The sequence below is a fragment of the Scatophagus argus genome, chromosome 17 (genome assembly GCF_020382885.2).
Source record: "Scatophagus argus isolate fScaArg1 chromosome 17, fScaArg1.pri, whole genome shotgun sequence".
Classification (NCBI taxonomy): domain Eukaryota; kingdom Metazoa; phylum Chordata; class Actinopteri; family Scatophagidae; genus Scatophagus; species Scatophagus argus.
Genome location: NC_058509.1, coordinates 18,982,679 through 19,000,098, shown reverse-complemented (window position 1 = coordinate 19,000,098; position 17,420 = coordinate 18,982,679). Strand labels below are relative to the sequence as shown.

Sequence of the window (17,420 nt, the reverse complement as noted above, 5' to 3'; positions counted from 1 at the left end):
CAGATTATACAAACTCGATAAATTGGATGCCAAAAATAAACTCTCTTTACACTGGAAAACTGGACAACCTCAATCAGTGACTTGGCTGTGCAAAATGAATGGCCAAAAGAAGAGAAAAGGGACCCAAATAAAGTGAAATTATCCTTTTAAATTTTGTCTGAAAGGTAGCACTATAAGAAAGTATATGAAAAGTCCAAAATGGAAAAGGTTCATCCTCTGGAATCCTCGTAAAATTACGGAGTAGGAGTTTTGTCTATATCGGTGAACATTTTTTTCGTGATGGTTGTGAAAGATGAAAGGTAAGCATAATGCATGGCACTTTACTGGTTCTGTTGTATTTTATGTTATTTTTCTCGTGATCATGAACATCAACAGCAAATGTAATGGAAGTCTGGCCGCATGTTTTCAGTATAAAGCAACACGTCAGTGGCTAAACTGTTGATTAAAGGGAATAGTCACCATTGTCATCAGGAAAATTCATCCAGTGGGGAACTCAGTGCAACACAACTACCAACCATGACTTGATGAACATGTGGTCAGTGGTTGACATATACACTGACTGATGGTGGCCAATGACTGTGTCGATATACCTGGTGCTGAAGTACTGCAGCAAAAGAAAAAAATGGAAAAAAATGTAAAATGCCTTGTTCAGCTTTTGCCATGTAGTGTTTTTTGCACCTAAGTTTGGTTTTGTCTTATCTCAAAAACAATGTAAATTAACATTAGTCAAACTTACTTTTGTCATTCATTTTTTGTATGTTTTTTATTCAGAAATCATAAAATAGTAAAGATTTCTTTAGCGAACATCTTGAGGAATATTTCCATGGCTGACAGCTGACATTAATCCTGGAATTTACGCATCTCTTTGGATAGCAACACGACGAAAACTTTACATCCACAGCACATGATAATGTTATGTTTTGCAATAAATGTCAGTGTGCTGCCTCCATATTTTTATAGTTTGTTCCAGCTGCTTTGTTGCTGCGCCTTGTCTAACTGTCAGTGGATTGTTGATTCATATAGCCCATAAAATCTGTTTCTGCAGAGAATCTGTGACATAACTGTTAGAGACAGACCATTTCCGAATCACAGATGCGTGCACGTCATCTGAAGGCAAGGTGTGCCGCAATTGTTGCTTTCCGTTTGGAAACACACCATTAAGTGATTCAAGAGAAAGACAGTTGATTGCCGAGTGTCATTCTCATCGCCACCAGCCCAAAATGCGACAACCTGGGAATGACATTCGGCAATTAACTCTTTTTTTCTTCAGAATCGTCGACAGAAATATCCAGAATATCTCAAAATAATGAGAAACCATGAAAACACAGACAGAAGGCAGGGTCTCTGTAGATACAGACACTGTCACACGTTTTTAATAGCTCACAAGTGATGATTGAGAGGGATTATTTTTATATGTCTAGACATTGTTTTCTTTCTTTAATAAGACTTTTCATTAAAACCTTCACTTGTCCATTTGTCTTTCACTTTGTCCTTTAGTTTTTATTATTTTTTTTATTTATTTCTTTTCATTTTTCTGCTTTGTTGACCAAATGAGCACTGATGCTCTGTCATCAGATCAATGTACAGCGGGGACAGAGTGATTATTGGCCTTGGTCAGTTGTCAGTCAGCATTTTTCCGATTATCAGTACCTGTTTGTTTTCGTCTTTGTTTTTTTGTGTCCGATTTCCAATGAAGTGAATTAATTTTAAAAGATAATATTTTGGCTCTGATAAGGCCACCTGTCTCTGTCTGTAGTCACCACTGGATGGTCTCACTCAATGTGACTAGTAACTAAAGTTGTCAAATAAATGTAGTAAAAAGTACAATAAGTGCGTAGGTGAGTGGAAGTATAAAATACCAGTAAACTGAAATACTCAAATAAAATCCAAGTACTGTACTTAGTGAATTAATTACATTCCATCACTTGTTATCCTAAATTTTGAGACTAAGATTTTTTTTTTTTTTTACTATAAATGTGTATCTGTTCCAAATATTGGTTATCCATCTCCTTGATTACTAACTAGTATCCTAATTAATTAGTATCCGCTCCTAAAAAAACCAAAAAAACAAAAAACAGTTGATCAGTTGATCTCTAATTCACACAGTGAAGTTTTTCATGAACTTGAATGGATAAACTTCAGTCAACCAATGAGGATTTTCTTTCATTGTGAGTTTGGGTATGCAAACAGTTTACTCCAAGGTAAAAAATACATTATTTGTACCAGATACTCATTTCAGTCAAGTACTTACTCAACCTTAATATGGCCATTGATTAATAGTAATAATACCAATAATAATGATAGTAATAATAGTGATAATAGTAATAATAATAATGACAATATACATGTTCATATATGCAACATGAAAACCTAAAGAAAATGCTAAGATACTTTTGAAGAGGGATGAACAGTATCACTCTGACACGACTAAAACTACTGACACAACAAGCTGCTGGCGGGCTGCTAATCCAAACTACTGTATCATCCCAAACACTCCACTCAGTCTTGCTTGAAGGGATTTCTGGCTCTGAGGACTTTAGTGTTTACAGTGCAGACAAAGAGGATTGTCAACCTTGTTTTTTTTTTTTTGTTGTTGTCTTTTTTGGCAACCAAGGCTGTGAAGAGAACCTATAAAGCTCTGGCAGCCCGTGTCACCATGTGCCACCCCATCTCCTCCATGTGCCAGCCATGTTGGCGCACACCAGCAGCCAAAGGTGCGACCTCCCTTCTTCTGGGCCTTGACAAGCAGACGGGGAGGGGAGGGCCCCATGAGCGATGACAGGAGCCCAGCTGATGGACAGAGGTGTTAACCCCGTCGTTGGGCTGGGAGAGATAGCAGCGTTCTTGTTTACACATGCTGAGGCTGGATTGTCACCTTGTCTGTCAGGGAAACATCCTATCTGCCTCTTCTTATCTCACCGTGAGACAGCCAGCTACTCTGGAGAGATCTGCTGCAGCTGATGTCACCATAAATCAGCAACATTGTTGCTTTTCATGTTATTTTTCCCTTCACTCCTCCACATACCATATACTCCTCCACTGTCCTCACATAGCTTCCTCTCACATGCACTTTTCCAGTATTGGCTGACAATGACCCTGTGCCCTATAACACCTGGAAGGCACTGAAGCGCATGAACTTCCATTAACAGTGCTTCTTGAGATGAAAACTTGAGAACACCTGGGTCATGTATGCAGTGTGCTCATTAAGTGATGTTGGAAATGTCATTTGTGCTATTAAACCGTGCTGATTATTAGATTATTGAAGTGTGAGAGGTCACAGCATTTAAACTGAAGTACTGTAAGGAACATTCTTATATGAAACATGGCTTTTAAATGAAAATGAACATGTACAGTTATAAGTTAGCTTCAGCATAATCTCTTGGGGAAAGACATCTGGCTCCAGAAATGTACAAGGGTGGTTAAATGAATTAAATCTGCAGGCATACCGGAGTAAATGAAGCCCTCACTGCTTAAGAGAAGTTTAAAAAGCCTGAGGACATGGAGAGGCAGTGTGGATGCGCTGTTGTGGTGCTGGACAGTTGGACTGGATATAGATTTTCGAAGACTGAGGGTGTGAGAGCAGCAGAGAGAGGAGAAGAGAGGAGTCCCAGGAGCTGAACATTTTCATAAATTGATGACTGCTGTTGTAGGATGCATTTAACAGTGGAGAAACAAACTGACGAGAATTTCAAAAATAACCAAGGCTTGTTTGTCTCTTATTCTCTTGTTAAAATGCGGGAGATAACACTTTATCAACCACAGACTGGAACTTCGCATTTAAAATTAAATAAGACCAATTTGTAGTGTCTGGCAGATAAGACCAAAACAGCAGATTAAAATAATAGAAGAGTTGCTGTTGATGTCACACTGTTGTGGCCAGTTAGAGGAGCTCTGAAGAGGATGAATGCCCATGAACATCTCTGTGAGTGTGTACACATATGGTTTTTTTTTCTTTCTTTCTTTTTTTTTTACAAGCTCTCATTAGAAATAGTGCACAGAGCACTGCAAGCCCTTAAATTACTAACAGCACACAATAAATGTTGGCTGTTGTTTGAAAAATATTTCAAAGCTTGAACAAAATGAGTGCTACACAGACAGCACTGTGAGTCTTGTCAGATTACTAAGTCCAAGGAAGGAAAGTCAGTTTTGTATTTTTTCCAAAATAAGAAGTAAAAGTGTATTCATTCCCATCGGGGAAAATGGAACATTGAAACAGGAAATAGCTTAGAATACAGTACAGAAAAAAAAATACTAGAAGAGATAAACACTATAGCAAAGGAATAGACTGTAGCAAATGCTACGTATGTGACATGTGACAATTATAACACGTAGGAACGTACTATTGGTTCTGTGAGGCTGTATTTACAGGCACAGTGGTGCTTTGAAACATATGCTCACAGCCTCACTATGGCCGTGCTGATGTTTTGTCATGGTCACTCTTGTCCCACACGGAAAGGAAATATATGAACATATATCCAAATATCCAAATATATGCAGAATATATGTTGCATGAATGCCATATTTAGGGTCATATATGTGGATATATAGGAAATATATGTGTCATATATGACTTACATATATCCACATATATGCTAAAGTCAGGTGCATATATGCCACACATAATGTTTATATCTCACTTTATTTGCAAATGACGTAATGTGCATATACGTTCATATGTTTATGATTGTACGTATTTTAATTTAATGCAGATTGAGGTTAGCAGAAGAAAATTCAACGTATAAGACAATAGCTTTTGATTGTTTTATTGCATGCAGCAGTTTTTAAAGTGGCCTCACACTCTGTCATCTTTCATCAACTCGATCCACACTGCGGCGACGGGCGAACTACCGACTCATAAAGCCGAACCGAGACAGCCGGCTTAGAAGGCTGTAGGGCTCCAAAGTGTGACGTAGCCGAGTGGGAAAACCGCAATGCATTGTGGGCTTTGTGGGCAATTGAAAAGTTTGTTTACGCCGGCTGCATGCGTGACGTTGCTCTTGTGTTCTGTTGTTTTGTTTAAACAAGTTAAAACACGGTGCTAACGTGCTGTGTCGTTAACTGACACAGTCGTTCACGTGATCGCTTCGGTACAAACAAACGATGGGCTGAGATTTGTCTCATTTCCAACGTGGAAGCAAAGCCGAGGACCTCGGCTGGTCCTGGTGTCTCCATGCAGCTGGACACTGTTTACATTCAGGAAAGTTTTCCCTCTTTTGTGCTCGGATTTTTCGACATCACGGCCTGACAAGTTCGAGTTCATTACAGTAAGTGGACTTTAGAAGATTTTATGCAGCCTAAGATCGTAGTGTTGTCATGTATTCCCTCCAGTGTGTGATAAAGAACATTTTAAAAAATATCCCCATATGGCTGACAAAACAGAAGTTTGTTGTTCAGTAAGGACGTTCATATTCTGCATAACATAACAGATTTAAAGATACAATTACTACATTTTTGGAGCTTTCAACTACATCTCATATCTGTAACAGGAAGTGGCATAAGATTAAATAATCAAACAACCTAATGTCTGTATCTTATTCAGTCCCCTGAAAATGGAAACTTAGTCTTCCAGCTTATCAGACTGGATGGACAGATGGACATGATGCAACAGCAGAGCAGCACTGTTGTTGCATCATGCTGTTTACACCTTTTCACTATACGGTCCCACATGGAAAGAACATATATGAACATATATGTTCTTTGTCTATGCCACATATATTTTCCAACATATGTGCACATACATATATTTGCATATATATGTATAGCTTATATATGTAAATATATGTGTGCATATAAAGAATTTCCCTTCGGGGATAAATAAAGCAATTCTGATTCTGATTGATTCTGATATATGGATATGTATCAGAATAGTTGAAAGACATATATGTAGGGGGCCAATTTCGAATATGTGCATGCTAGAAAATATATGTGGCATAGATAAAAAACATCTGTTCATATATTTTCTTTCCCTGTGGGACGTGCCTTGAGTGGTTTCCTCATGTTTCCTTTTTCTCCCAGTTTCAGTGCTCTTCTGTCTCTCTCAGCAGGTGTGGTCATCTTCCTCCTCTGTCTCTGGGTGTGGTCTCCTTCATATGGCTCCAGATGTTTCACTCAACTTGTGACAGAATGACCCAACCAGCCAGTTGATGGCGTCTCTCTGGGAGTCTGTAGAACATGAGGCTACAGTCTCGATGCTCCCAGGTAGGTGTCCAACTTTCAAAACTCAGCCCTGGGATCGCAGTGACCAGTCCAAACCTTGATCCGCTAGCTGTCAGTATGCTATAAACCAGCTTATCGGTTTCTAGTTTGCTTCCTGGTTTCGCTACCGCACAGCATATGCTAACCATCAGCTTGCCGCTCCATTTTCCTCTCAACCAAAGCTTCAGCCCGTGCCACAACAACCTCTGCCTGTGTGTCTGCCATCTCCTGTATCTGGATCTAAATGTTCCAGTGAACTTGTGATGTGTTTGGCAGGTATATAATATTATATAATATATAATATAATATTTGCCGTCCGGTCATGCATTCTCTTAGTTTAGCTCACTAGTATGCTAACATGTGCTAGAAGATGGCATCTCTTCTGAGTGAATGTCATTAGTTTTGTAGGTATGTGATTTTAAATCAAAGTACTGATGAAATCAAAACTCTGCCAAGAAGATGGTGTTATATGAAAAGTTAAGGGATAATCAAAGCTGTTACAGTTCATCCTGTCAGGGTGATCACTGTATCAAATTTCATGCCAATCAGTTTATCAATTAACAAGCAGTGGAGACATTTTATGACTATCGACCTTTTGGCGTACTGAAAGAAAAGACAGGCAGCCAGATGAAGTCATCATATTGGAGACATGAATGTGTGTTAATATTTTGGGGTAGTCTGTTCCGTCGACGCTAAGACTTATTTTTGGATGAACACTTTAATCTGCTGGTTTTATTGTAGTTTATTCTCAGTGAATCATGAATATCTATGCAAAATATCATGGCACTTCATCCAATTCAGAAGTGCTTCAGTTCTAGTCATACTTCTCATATTACTCCAGTGACAACAAAAATGATTTCATAGTCAGTAAAAATAGTAAAGGACACACCATTTTCAGGAAGTAGCAAGAGACAACAACAGACAGCTCTTGTTGTAGATTCATAAGCAATTCCCAGACTTCCTAGCATGTCACATCCAAGGAAGGACAGGCTGTCAAAGCCTGATCGAATCGAGTGTCAGCGTCAAGTACTCGATGGAACTGAGAGGTGTGAAAAGATGTGCTGTTTCAGGTGGAAAAGATATGATTTACTGAATGATGCCCTGATGTGATGTGTGAAGTGTGTGGTTCACAAAAACAGGCCTGCAGCAGAGAATCCTATCCACTGTAATTAAGTGAAACTTTGATGTTGCGTGTGGTTATCAATAGAAAACCCTCTTCTTCACACAAATGCCTTGTGAACAGCAGTGAGTGGGAGGTTCCTTCTTGACTCACCAATCACGGCAGAACTTGTTTACCACCGCCAAACTACCTATTGCCAAGGTCAGTACTCAGTCCTCCCAAACTATGAAAAGTAGCTTGGGCTCCTGTTGGCAGCATAACCAATACTTTTCGAAATCATAAGCTTGTCATTGATTTGGATTTTCAGCTTGGTATGTTGTCATGTTATACAATTAAATATGGGCAATGAAAAGTAGAACATTTTTGTCCTTTTCTGATTTCAGCGAGGAAAGAATGAAGGCACGTTTTTATCCTGTTGCCAGGTGATCCAGCCTCAACTCACGACTGAACTTTGACCCGTGAATTACAGTCTCTCAGTCTTGTGGAGAGGGTTTGATTGATCTGTTGCTCCAGAACTATCGATTGTTTATATCCTTGTGCGTCCAGGGACAGAGTTAAAGGTTAATCCCAATGAAGTGCTTCGGGAAAAAAAAACAAAACTTGCTGGTCATACACACTGCTTGAAGCTTTGTCTTGTGAGCGTCCAAGTGAAATTCATATTGCCACTTCTGGTCAGACCGTGCTCAACATCAGTGCTCTGCACATCAGCAGTTTAAATGGTGAAATTTCAGAGCCTTTACCCTCTTCGATAAAAATGTTGATGAAAAATGAAAAAAGTGAGTGAAATCACACATAATTCCAGAACAAAATACCATGGAGGAATAAATGGCACAGTATAAAGCAACTTAAGCTCACATAGCATGACTACTAGTGAAGGTTAACTAAAGTTGTTCACTAACTAACCCTGTCAGTAGTCGCTAGATCATCAAACTTGTAGAACAAAATATGTGCTCAATTTCAAAAAATGTTCTGTCTGAAACTTAGTTCTAAGATCAACGCCGCAGCAATATGTCCACAGATAGAACACTGATAATGTTGTCTGTGTGTAATTTAATGAAACACAAATAGGACAGAAGTGCTTACAAACTTTATATTCTACAGCTTTAACCATTGTTGATGCACAGAGCAGCCATCTTTGATTGGACATGAATGATTAAGTTCTTTATTAACTTTCACTGTCTCCTCATTTTGTAAATTATGGAGAATGTTAGACTTTAAAAGACCACTAGCTTATGTTAAAGGCTGATTATCATGGGTTTAAGGCATATTGATGTGGATTTCACAACTGCTACCATTTTCAGGATTGACATATATACAATGTATACTTTATGTTAACAAAACTTTTATACAACTAACAGTTGTGTTACTTTTCTCTTTTCTCTGTCAAATAATAATTTAGAACACTTTGAACTATAGAAAACAATTCTTTGTGTCTTGCTCAGGAAAGGTTTCACAGAAAAAAGCCATAATAATAGTTCTATGGTGCAGGTGCCCGTTTATTTCGACATGTTGAGTGGTGAATGTTGAAAAAGAAAAACAGAATAAGCTGTTATTCAAATGACTTGTGATGGCAAATACAAAATAAAAAAAAAGCTTGTGAATACATTACATAAAAATACCCTCACTACACACACACACACACGCTTCCACACAAACACAGCCACAGGGGACTGATATTTTTGGTAGTGCTATTCGATCAACCTGGCTGGCCACTATAATGAGGCAAGGGAGATGGAGGCTGGTTCCTTTCACAGGTCAGCGGACTGACAAAGCCCAGTGTCCCGGTGTGGAACCGGGGAGCTGTCTGCTTGCTGGGGTTTGTTTGGGCTGCGTGTGCCCGTATGGGAGCGATCTGTATTCACCTCCACGGTGCTGTGGCCCTCTTCTGTTTAATATGGGCCTGCTGTAGCCTCCCCGCCATCACCTGGCACTGCAGAGTTCATTCTCAGTGTGTGTTTTTATCAGCACCCCTAGGGGCATATGTAATTGCTCCGTGCTGATGAGAACAGCCCCTGCTCAAAGTACCATCTCATACCACAATTACACCCATGGAAGTGCAGGGAAAAAACAGTGGAAATAAAGAAACTACCTGGTGCAGCGTGACAGGAGAAAGACTATTGCCTTACCTCCTCTTGCTGAACCCAGTCGAGGCTGATAGAGGACTAAAATTCAGCCATCTCCTTGGGGATAAAGAGTTTTTAAGCTGTTAATCCTCCGTCTGTGGATGATTGAGGTGAACATCTGACATTTGAAGCCTTTTATGTTAAAGTTTCCAAATCTTACTGTTGTGTGTGTGTGTGTGTGTGTGTGCGTGTGTGCAGCAACGTAGCTGTGCCAAGGCAATAAAAGTGGTAAACTTTCAGAGGCACTTCCTCTATCCTGTGTGTGTGACTGTACACACAAAAGGGGAAATCTGAACAGTGCTCTCGCCCAGACTCTGACATCTCACCGCTCCTCCACTTATGAAAATAAATGCTGACGAGTGTTGAACTGGCTGGGGTGCTCGGGTGTCAGCTGGGGAAGAGAGATGGCTTTCCGGGCTGACAGGCCGACGCGCCTGGTTTGCATTGAGATGCATGACACAGTCCTTCGCCTCGGCCCCCTACTCAGCCTCTGTGGCCCCTGGGTTGCTGCTGGGGGGGACATGTATGGTGGTTGGAGCAGAGCTGAGGCAGGGGCAGTCGAGGCTCACGGCCAAGGCAACATGTCTCTTATCAGTATTCCACTGTGACAAGTGCTGATGCTGCCCTGATGCTACGAAACCTCAGCCTGCCTTTGTTTTGATCTGTCATTGCACTTTTCTTGTGACATTCACAACTTTTGCTTTGAGGCTGCCTGTGCATGTGTGAATGTTCTTTTTTTTTTCTCCTCAGTGACTCTTAGCAGTTGAATTCTGCTGATTATTTCAAGTGGCCTCTGACAACCGCTTTTGTTCATGCGCCTTTAAAATATAGTAACTTGACTCGTGCTAGATTTCCTGCAAACACTTATTATACAATTAATTCATCAGTCCCCAACACTGATGCTACTGTATTTTCTTTCAGGTTCCAGCCAGTGATAAATATTTAATAATCGCAAAAGCTAGAGTCTGCAGAAATGCTAACAGCTGTGTGAGACTACATGCTAAGTTCACAATTCACGCCAAAGGAGACATTGATGTCTGTACCAAATTTCATGGCAACCCATCGAATAGTTGTTTAGAAATTTCACTCAAAATTCAAAACCAACACCTCAGGTTGGTACTGGAGAAAGAAGTCCAGAGATGACCAAATGTGAACTTTAAGCTGAAAACATGTGCTTGAATTTGGCTATCATCTGTTGCTGCAATAGAGTCAAAAGGACAATGGAGGAAATATGGGCATGTAATAGGAGCATACCTTTAGCTGTGGACTCTAGGGTTTACAGACCTTTACAGTGGATATACATGTGACACTAGAAAGGTTAAGTCACTTTAATTCCATGAGTGTATATGTAAGTTCAGCATAAGCACAAATTGCCTCAGTCGAGTTCAAAGTGTTAATGTCTTCTAATAGCTGCCCGAAATATTGCTTTGCTATGTCCGCTGCTTTAAAAGGAAGATTCTAAAACGCCAGCACGAATATTTTTTCCCACATAACAAGAGGTTGGTCATGGCAGTTCAGATTTATATGAAACAGCAGGTACAGTGAGAGAATGCTACTCTGCCTCTGGCTGACTCTTACTCCACTATCTGACCTGAATTTGGCTCCTGATGAACACATCTTTTATCGTAGAAAAACTAGCTCTCTATTTAGTCTGCATTATGCTAGTTTTATGTGACCTTTTTATACGTTTGTCATCTCCCTGCAGAGGAGGTGAGTGACAGGCATTATTATTGAGCTGCAGGGGTGGAAAACCACTGCCACCACAATTTTAGACAAACATTTTAACACTGAAGGAAAGTTACAAACACAGGATAAATGGGTGACTTTTACTGTGCTGTGTTGCTGGAGAAACAGTACTTAAGCAAAGGTCCAAAAGTCCAAAAAGCACCTTGAATCAGTAAAAGGGCCATTTGAGAATAATGCATATTGTTTTACTTTATTATAATTATGTGTTCATCACTTTAACATTGTAGTTGGTAAAATGTTGTTTTGAAGTCTCTTATCTGTTGATATGTGTATCCCCTTACTACCAGGACTAGAGAGGGTTACCGAACCAGCGTTGAGTTGTCATTCTTTCTAATAGGTCAGTCTGTGACAAAACCTGCCTATGTAACCAGGTTTTTAACTGCCTTTATCACTGAGCTTTGAACCGAACTGAAGTGAATTAAACTGAGCTGACATTAGAGTTTCTTGTTCAAATTGGGACTCTTGCAGTTGTAGCAAGACTGTAGCAACACTGCTAGAACGCAGCCAGGAACAAAGCAGGGGATGCAAGGAAATCAGAAACAAAAGACACAACAACAAGCACATGTTTGGGAGGATTTAAAGGGTTGGCTGTTTTTACTATTACTATCAGCTTGGCCTGATGGACCTTTGTGGGCCATTGTGGGCCACACTTGAGCCATTGGTATGCTTATACCAGCAGCCTTGTTCCTGTGAGTCATGTCACCTAAATTCAGAGGTGGAATGTAACTATGTACATTTACACAAGTAACATTTGTACTTCTGCTTTACTTGAGTGTTTTCATTTGATGCAGCTCCTCTATTGCACTGCATCTTAGAGCTAAATATTATTACTTCACGGCATTTACCTGAAAGATTTAGTTACAAGTTACTTTTCAGATTACAGTTCATATTCTTTCATACCCTTCTTGTCCAGTTATAACCATGTATGTCCAGTTATGTTCATTATGAATGTCTGTGATTAACTGGAGAATGAAGTGAATGTTCTACTACATTTTAGGCTAGATAAACTACGTAAAGGCCCCCTCCAATTAGCTATAAAATGCAGTATCTCAAAGCTGAAAACTGGGTGGTTTTTCTGAACTCATGAGAAATTGACTTTTTAGAGACATGTGTTTGTCATAGTTCAGCCAGGCTACAAATATATGATGATCTTATACAAAATGGTACACTGCAGGAGATGAAACTATCCAACAGTATATAAAGTAGTGAAAATGAGCTCAGCATCTTCTTCACTAAAATGTAACATATACATTAACTCAGCAGCAATATTAATCCAAACACATCTGTTTTTCTGTATCTATACTCAGATTTGATCTGCAGTGTTGGCAACATATGCAAACAAGCCCACAGCCGTCATCAGGTTTTGATTCAAATGTTGCTAAATTCTGACTGATTTCCTGTTTCCAGCAGAGCCCTGACCGGTGAGAAAACAAGAACAGCAACACAAATCTCTCTTTAAGTAGCCCAAACTGTTAAACTTGGACGGAAAATAGCATGCTTTTGTACAACCACACTGCTCATAGCACCTGCCAAAAATGCACTTGTGATGAGATACAGGCAGCTTCCCTCTCCATTACCAGCCTTACAGCCAGCTTTAAAACATCTACTCAGACACTTCAACAGCATTATAAACCACTTTAAGATACGGTCATTTGTATTCATCTTGTAATAAATTATTATTTTATCTTCCTAAATAAAATCTCCACTGAATTTATTCTTTAATTGCTAATCTGTTGGCTTTTTCCCAGAAGGTAGATCAATTTCTTGTTACTTTCAAATATCATTTATTTGCTTTTAAATCATGCCCGCCTCCAATCAGTGACAAGTCAGCCTGCTGTGTCTCAAGAGTGAACCTCACTTTTCTTATCTTATTTTGTAGAAAATTTGTATTTTGCTCTCCTGCCATTATAAATGATGTTTAATATAGGGCTTGGGGTACAGATGTCTGTGTGTGGTTGGCTGGGGTGTAAATGTTCATTTTCAGGTTTATACTTTTATTGAGGGTGTCCACCAGAATAGTGCTTTAATGTTAAAAAATAACAAAAAACAAAACATTATTTTTCACAACTATACATTGCTGCAGCACCTCTAGTCACCTTCTTCATGAAACAATAAACACATACAGCTGAGGATCCCAGGGCAAAACTGGGCTTTGTATAACAACAAAGCTAACTATAGCTGAGTGCTAACGCTGCAGCATAAACACATATAAAGCAACACAATAAAACCACTGACTGTATATAAAGATGGACATGAGAACAAAACCAAAATATCTTCATCACTTCCTGGTTGCTGGGTGCAGTACAGGTCATAAACTCCGCCCCTTCCATGTTAGCAGATGGTACAAGGACCACATTAAACTCAAAAGTACACTGCAAATACATCATGACCGACGATTAGCAACTGAGCGCTCCTTGCTCAGGTCAGACTGGTGTATGAGTGGGAACTCGATCCCATTAGTCCACCACCTGCTCACTACCGTGCAGACTCTGGCTCCATATGATGTCACACCAACACAAGATGCCAGTTCTTGTATCTAGGATATTTTGCCTTCACTAATGTGAATGTCAATGAAAGAAACAAACTACTATAATTATTTAGTTGTCGCAAATGAGGCTTATGTTGACACAGTTTGGCTGTCCCTCAATATTATAACATTAAACCCACAATAGCCTAGATTGGGAATTGCCATGTTAGCCAAACAACATGCTAACTCACAATACAACAGATTAACCTGTAAAACAGTAAAACAATGCAAAAAATGACAAAACTTACAGTTTCCAAGTTTGAAGACAGTTACTGGCCTTTGTTAATACAATCTTTGAGATTGTAAAGTTACTGAAGCAGTCTGGGAAAAATACGCACATTTCAGTAGTTCTTTAGTTGTTGTAGGGACATGTCTGTCACATTTCCATCAAAAACAAATTAATTCACTGGGACTTGACATCCTCAGATTGTGGGATGAAGACAACAGCGAAATAGGCTGCTTAGCTTGTAGCTTTCACATCTTCGTATAACAAGAGCAGACAGGGACACCTGAGTGGAAGGCGGACATCCATCTAGATGTGGTGCTATACAGTGATAAGTAACTGAAGAAAAAGTCTGCACTACTGACAAGGCAAGGCTTCAGGTAGTTCAGTAGCAGTGTTTCCTGTGGTGGCCATGTGAGCTCAATGCACTGCAGCTTAAGAAAACCCATGCAGATAGACAAAGCACAAGCTAATTAATGTGACAACACATACACATTTAAGAAAAAGAAAAGCTCTTCAAATACAGAAAAAGACAACAGAAGATATTGTGTGTGTGTGAGAGAGAGAGGAGATCAATTCTAAGTAGCTTTTGTGAGCATATATCTTGTTTTACTGCAATAACTTCACATTTCCATTAAAACTAAATTTATTCCATCAAGAATTTACTGCATGTCCCCAGCTAGATGATGCCAGTTTGATTCTTTTCACTGCCACCAGAAGAATGTACTCTGCTGAGTACATCTAGTGTCATGAAACTCCATTGAAAGTGATAAGTAGCTGTGTAATACTGCATTGTTAAGACAAACTGCAGTTCACATGCTGTCCTTTTTGATATATAATGCGGCAGTAGCCCGTGTCTCTGTATCCATTACACACACACAAAATAAAAATGGCCCTTGACGTGGCCAATATTTTCAAACAAAGTGTTCTTTGAAGGTATTGTGCACAGAAATTCATCATAAGAGCTGGCTTGTACTTGATGTGGATTTACATGCGGGAGAGAACGCAGTTGGAAAGAAGCAACTAGAACAATGGGGTGTATTTAATTTGTACGGCACTGTATACTATCTGAAAAAATAAAGACCGAGAAGCACAGGTTGCTCTTCTGTGATACATTTCTGTACAAGAATATGTAAACAAGCTGTCGTTTTTAAATTTATGCTGTCTTTTGGTATGTTTACAGGCATACACATTTCTGTTGTGGTTGGGCTTTTGATTGTTTGGCTATATAATACATACAGTATGTTTAGGGGATTTCAGACACAAAATGCTTTGAGCTGTGTTCACTGCTGTTTGTTGAATCTGAAATTCTAATCCTGGTGTTGAGAAACCTGAATGACCCGGCTGGAGTGCAGGTTATGGTAACATGATCTTGATCGTTGTGTTACGTGTGCAGATGTGTTATATAGTAATTAGTAAAGCAAAACTCATGGTGATGATATGTAATGTAGATTAGAGTAAAACAGCACAAGATACGCAAGCCAAACATGTCATAGATAACATAAACATTTTCTTCACATTAGTGTAGCTCAGGAGCCTGCTACAGTATTAATAGACAATGCAGTGATCATAAGCAAATGCACCTTAGGATGGGACTAATAAAATGGACAATAAATAGAGCCTGAAATCTGCAAGAACTTATTCATTTGTAATAATAATTAAAGGGGGCCTGCACAATCAGAGTTACAGGTGTTGGGGAGTGCTACTGCATATGTGTAAAAAAAGCTGTATAAAGTTTGCAGTGTCAAAAAAAGGGAGCTGAGTGAAGTCTGATAAATGTCCACCTGAGTTGGTTGGATATGAAGACTATGTTTGGAAGAAAAAAAAAAAGAAAATACAACCTGATGGACAAGGAATTTGTTTTCAGAAAATCTCAGTCTGTCAACAACAACCAGATGCTAGTGTTGGTTGCTTGATGGATATCCAGAAACTAGATCATTTTCTAAGCAGTGATTAGAACAAACGTGCTTCCTGCATGTAGAAAATCGTTTATTCTGTTTTTTTTTTGTAGGTAATCAAAGTACTTCATTCATTATAGTCACTCCTTCCTAATACAGTGTGCTGGATGTTATTTCTAAATGCTGCCCACCTCCCCCCGCCTCCTCAGCACCCTCAGTACACTTATTAGAATTACCGTCGAACATTTGATTACCACCCTCATGTTTCCTTCCCGAACACATCAGTTTTATTTTTCCTTTTGACACTGATTAAATTCCCCAGCAAACCTAACTCAGGTTAATTGGAGAATTAATGTGTGGGAATGAAAACAATGTCCACAAAATGCCACATAATTACAGTGTTGGTTCAATACAGCAGACCACTGAATGGGCTTTTTGCCACAATAATTGAGCAACAAACACCAGTAAGCTTTAGATTGTGTCACACTCTGTTCGCTTGTACATTTTTAAATGTACATTTTACTCAGTCATGAGTCTAAACCAGAGAAAGGTGTGTGGAAAATTAGCTCGGAAATATCAGATGTGTTTGGAGCTTTTTGTGTTTTACTTGAGACGACATTAATGGATTGAATATCATTCCTAGATGTCACATAAGAATTTGTCTAATGTCAGTGGAGATATCAGTGAAGAAGGCTGTTCAAATATTGTACTATTTTATATCCAAGGTATTCAGCAAAGTCATCAAATAATAAACCATTTTCTGCAATCAATACATCCCACTTACTTAAATTCATATAGATTAACTGTTTTGTACTGTAATTGTTAATGCACAGTAACAGGTTTAAAGCTTTATTGCTAACACCTACACATTGACTTTTGACTTGTGTCCTGCTGATGTAAGCCCATTTATCTGGACATTTGGACACAAGTGGCCACAGTATTGTAAGCTGCAATATGGAACTTTTATCCAGAAATAAATGCATTAAACATTTTATTCATCAGTCTGTGTGCTGCTCAGAACCCTACGCTTTGGCCTTTCAGTGATACTGTAACATTCTGGATCATACTGTGGTAAGCCTATGGGCAGCTGAAGCCATTTATTATGGGCTTGCAAAAGTTAGCTTTTGACTGTCATTAGCTGGATTGAGCAGGCAGGCAGAATCCTCATCAAAACATTTTTTTACAGTAGACATGTCCAGGATTTATTGTACCTCTTGCCTAAAGTCAGCTGGGATAGGCAAAAGCCCCCTGCATGGGACAAGCGGTGATAGTTAATGGATGGATTGAAGAAAATGCACAACTATGTCTTACAATAGTTCTGTTCTATTTATGTATCCTAGTGAGCCTTGAAATGGTAAGATTTTGTGGCATCTAGTGGCAAGGTTGTAAATTGCAACTAACCAAACATCCCTCACCCCATTCTCCCTCTCCAAGTCTGTAGGAGAACCTATGGTGGCGACCAAAAATCACCAGAAATCTTGTTTTGTTTTGTTTTTTATCAGTGTTATCAATCAAGACTTTGAAAATGGACACTCCAAAGATTTTACCACAACACATTGTCCCTTTTTTTCTTTATGAAAGAACAGCT

General features: G+C 39.2%; 1 long non-coding RNA gene across 1 annotated transcript; it reads left to right on the top strand.

Annotated features, from left to right (window-relative positions):
* The first annotated feature begins 6,075 nt into the window (after positions 1-6,075).
* On the top strand, positions 6,076-8,593 carry LOC124074551. The gene is made up of 3 exons (XR_006845872.1): positions 6,076-6,198; positions 7,403-7,516; positions 7,699-8,593. It is a non-coding gene; the product is annotated as an uncharacterized LOC124074551 (long non-coding RNA).
* Positions 8,594-17,420: the final 8,827 nt, after the last annotated feature.